The 4,517-nt window shown below is 46.9% G+C and overlaps 1 non-coding gene across 1 annotated transcript; it reads left to right on the top strand.

Moving 5' to 3' along the window:
- The first annotated feature begins 427 nt into the window (after positions 1-427).
- Trnap-agg lies at positions 428-499 on the top strand. The gene has a single exon. It is a non-coding gene; the product is annotated as a tRNA-Pro (tRNA).
- The last annotated feature ends 4,018 nt before the right edge of the window (positions 500-4,517 follow it).

Below are 4,517 nucleotides of genomic sequence, written 5' to 3'. Positions count from 1 at the left end.
CTAGTACTAAATTTGATACAACTCCCAGATGGCTCACACAGCCCTGGGGTTGCCCAGGAAAGTGGATTGCCAGGGCCTGTCTCCTTCCCTTTTTTTTTCCCCTCAACCACACTTAGAAGAATGGGCCCTGCGTAGAGCCTTGGGGCAGAGGAGTATTTGTATGGCTCTTCCCAGGGCTGGGTAGGAACAGAAGAGAGCCCAGGAGCAAGGCCTGCTGGAACACTGCTGGCCTGGGCTGGGAGCCAGCCTAAAACGGAAAGAGGCTGATCTTAGAAACCACAAACTGCTGTGGCAGCTGCTGCTGCTGCTGCTGCTGCTGCTGCTGCTGCTGCTGCTGCTGCTGCTGCTGCTGCTGCTGCTGCTGATGATGATGATGATGATGATGATGTGGCAGGAAGGACACATCTGACCAGGCTGAACTGTCAGTGGCTCGTTGGTCTAGGGGTATGATTCTCGCTTAGGGTGCGAGAGGTCCCGGGTTCAAATCCCGGACGAGCCCTGTTTTACTTTTTGTTTCTTCTGTTCTTCCTTGGCTGGTCGCCACATACAATGTCTGCCTTTTCTAGGTTGGGTTAAGAAATGGCCTCATGGTATGTAATTAAAGGATCCCGAGGTCAAGCTTCTTTCCAGACAGTCGCCCCATTAGCCACATAGCCTGTTGTATCCTCATCATTTCCACAGAGGCCAAACTGGGCAGGAGAGTGCACAGTATCTGGCTGAGCCCAAGGAGGTTAGTCTAAGGGCTGCCTTTCATTATGCACAAAGACGGCCCCTCAGAGGGTTTCAGATGTAGAGCCAGTGACGGGAACAAGTTGGAGGCTGAACTGAGCTGGAGGTCAGAAACAGGCAAGCTCTCTATGTAAAACCTATGCTATGAAATGCACTGGACTCAAAGTCCAAAAGCTAGGTAGGATTAAAGTTCATAATCCCAAGACTCAGTTTTTCCTTTGGTAAAGGTAACAATAGTACTTACTTCTCAGAGTTGCTGGGAGGATTAAAACAGAAAATATAATGCACTTTAGGGTCATAGGATGTTGGAAATAACATTAAAGATAAAGAGAATATAGCTGGGCGTTGTGGCACACACTTGTAATTCCAGCACTTGGGGCTAAGACAGGAGGGTCACAGCAAGTACAAGGCCAGCCTGGACTACATAGTGAGTTCAAGACCAGCCTGAACCATACAGCAAGACCCTATTTCTAAAGAAATAAAATAGAATCTATAGGAGAATTTCTGGTACCATGAAAGACTACACAAATGTAGCTATCCCCTTATCAAGTGCCCCTGAAAATACAAACACAGATGTTAGATAAAACAAACTTTAAACATTTATTGGGAGCCGGGAGTGATGACACACGCCTATAATCCCAGCACTCCGGAGGCTGAGTTAGGAGGATCACTGTGAGTTCAAAACCAGCCTGGGCTACACAGTGAGTTCCAGATCAGTCTCACTACATAAGTGAGACCCTCAAAAAAAAATTTTTTTATTGGGCATGGTGGTACATTTCTGTAATTCCAGAATTAACATGTTTGAAATTCCTTCTATTATTCAGAAAATGTATGATCATGGTAGACTTAAGGAAGAATGTTTGGAAAATATATAAAAAGACAGTCGTTGAAAAAATAAATAGAAATAGAATATGTAATGTCCAGGTCAGTGGGGGACCAGAAACAAGATAAAGCTGTGAATACTGGTATTTACATTGGTCTGACTATTTTATAGAACAACATGGCCACAACTAGCAGAGTTAAAGATGCACCTATCCCATGACTCAGAAATTCCATTTCTTCGTATCTGCCCCAGAGAAACACACAAGAGGCATTCACAAAACTATCCACTGTAGCACTATTTTTAATATGGAAAATTGGAAAGAGCCCACTAACATAAGAATAGATAAGTAAATTGTGGCCTATTCAGCAACAAAATAGCATTCACAAACTGAAGCTATAGGAAACAACATGGACTAAAGTAAAAGAACTGAGAAAAATGTTTGCAGAAAAAAAAAGTATACAACACAACACCATTTAGACAAATTTCTTAAACAAAAAAGAATAATTCTTTGTGGATATGTACATGTAAAACCATAGACTCAAATATGGCAACATATGAATAGCTGGTTCTAGTCCTACTACATGGATATTTGTTATATTATTCTCAATGCTATACTGTTTTGCATGTTTCAAATACTCATTTTTAAATTTTTAATGAAAGGATCTAGGCATTTGGAAATAAGGGTAAAAGGGGATAAATGGCTGCATCAGTCCTCAGAAAGGATGAACTCCTGGGATGGGATTAGGAAAAAGGCTGAATCCTGAGCCCAGGGATTATGAGAATTAATTCAGATCATCCCCCTAAGCTGATCACCTGGCTGACATGCCCACCCCTCCTGGCCCATCAGAGATGCCCCCCTGGACCACAGCCCACCTCCCCTATACCTCTAAAATCTTTCCTCTTGCCCCCTAACTTCACCCTCACCCTCAACTCACTACTAGTCTGAACAGGGTTTGCCTGTTTGGCTCCCAAGAATGCATGGTTTAGGTCTTTCTTGAATTTTCCCCAAATCAAGGATAAACAGTGACCTGCACCCCAGGATCAAGAAGAGATTAGTCCTAATGCTCAAGATCAGAGCTCCCCTAAGGAGAGCTTGGACTTGTTGATGTCACAATTGACAACTTATTCCCTATCCTTTGTCTGCACAGAGGTCAGTAGCCAAAGCCAACTGTTCATGTCCTTCTGGCTGAGGTAGAACTAGAAAAAGCTGTGCTAGGTTGGGATAAACAGTCACTGAGCTTCCAGACTTAAGTCTCTGTCAGCCCCTAAAGCTCCCCCAAGTCTCCAACATCAAACCCTTTTAATCACCTCTGAAAACTGCCCTGCTCTCCAAGTCTGGACAGACCCTCTGTACAAACGGTCTGAATACACTTTATACAAGCTTTCCCATGGCTGGATCACCTTGGCCATGGTCTCTGAAATGGGGAACAAATGGAATAGCCTTTGTTCATCATCTCTAAGACCACCAAACTCAGCGAGAAAGAAAGAGGGAGAAAAAAGACAGAAAGGAGAGGGATGGGGTTTGGGGGGACACAAAGAGACACAGACAGAAGAGATAAAGAGAGAACAAGACTTTTGGACACTATTATTTGTAGGAAACATTTAAACCCACAAGTATGAAATACTGTTAAATGATAAAACTGTGTTAAATCACTAACTGTGTAGTTGGGAGACTTATGTTTACTTATTTATTGTATTGATTCAAAGACTTTGTTAGATGCTCGAGATACAAAAATGACAAAGAAAATTCCCAATCTTCAAGAAACTGGTCAGGGAAGGGGGGGGAGGGGAGAGGAGAGTAAAGGGAGGGTGGGGACAAGGGGAAAAAAATGAGAACCAAGACCTGGCATGTAAAGGTACAAGATCCCAGTAATGAATGTAACTGTACTGTCTACCTAGAATGTACCAATAAATTAAATTAAAAAAAAAAAAAAAAAGAAACTGGCCAGGTAGAGGAACCCTGACAACCCAGAGTGACTAGTGTTGCCCAGAGGGACAGAGGACAGAGTAGAGCAGAGCAGGGGCATCTAAGGGGAGGCTGCCTAGAGGTGACTCCCATGTGAGGGCTGAAGGACAAGAATCAGGTGTCCAGGCAGAGATGGGCTTCTTTCCAGTGGAGCCTGGAGGGCTGGTAAGCCTGGGAGCCACTGGGGTTGAACACAGACTTCAGCAGGGAATACGCAAGAGAAGAGATTGGTATGTATCCCTGACTTAGGAATTTCCCAACAATGTTCAGATGTGTTGGGCAGACCAGGTTCCCAGAAGCATCCACTTCCATCATGACTGCTTGGTCAGGGTCCAGAACTGGGCAGTCACTCCTTGAATGAAGGGTTCAACAGAAAGCCCTCCTGGGCTTCCAATCTCCCTCTGGAAAAGTGAACATCAGCAATGCCCACTCTCAGCCGGCTACCGTGGGACATGGCCCCCCAGCCCAGGAGGTTGGCGGATCGGTAGGGAGAAGTCTCTGGGCGCTGAGCCAGCATGGGGCCCCCGGAGGACCCCTCCTAAGTGGGTCCCTCGCTCAGCTTTGGTGGGGGTGTGGGAAAACAGAGATAAGAGCCCGGGGATCAGCACATCTCGGCCTTGGGTTCCCTATTCACCAGCCTTGTAGGGCATGAGAGGCCACTGCGCAGGGCTGGGGTCCCAGCTGACCGCGGAGGTGGGGGTGCCAGCCCGGGGTGGAGAGAGGAGGAGGAGGGGCGAGCGGCGTGTCTGTGTCAGGAGGAAAGCGCTCGTCCCTATCTTTTCTGCTCGGATCACTGCACAGACCAGGGTGCTGACACCAGGCGCACAAGGGTCCTCATATGCCGCTAACCGGGACGGGACCCACGTCCAGGACCAGTGGATCCCGTCGCTCCCCTTTCCGGAAACCTAAGCCCCGAGAACCTCACATCTGCGGCCCGGGCCGGGTGGCTACCTGCGCCCAGTGGGGCGACCCTGGTGGCGCCTCGTAGGCACATGCCGC

Source organism: Fukomys damarensis, unplaced genomic scaffold (assembly GCF_012274545.1).
Source record: "Fukomys damarensis isolate Sample0158 unplaced genomic scaffold, DMR_v1.0_HiC HiC_scaffold_4, whole genome shotgun sequence".
Lineage (NCBI taxonomy): Eukaryota > Metazoa > Chordata > Mammalia > Rodentia > Bathyergidae > Fukomys > Fukomys damarensis.
This window is presented reverse-complemented; position numbering and strand designations above follow the sequence as displayed.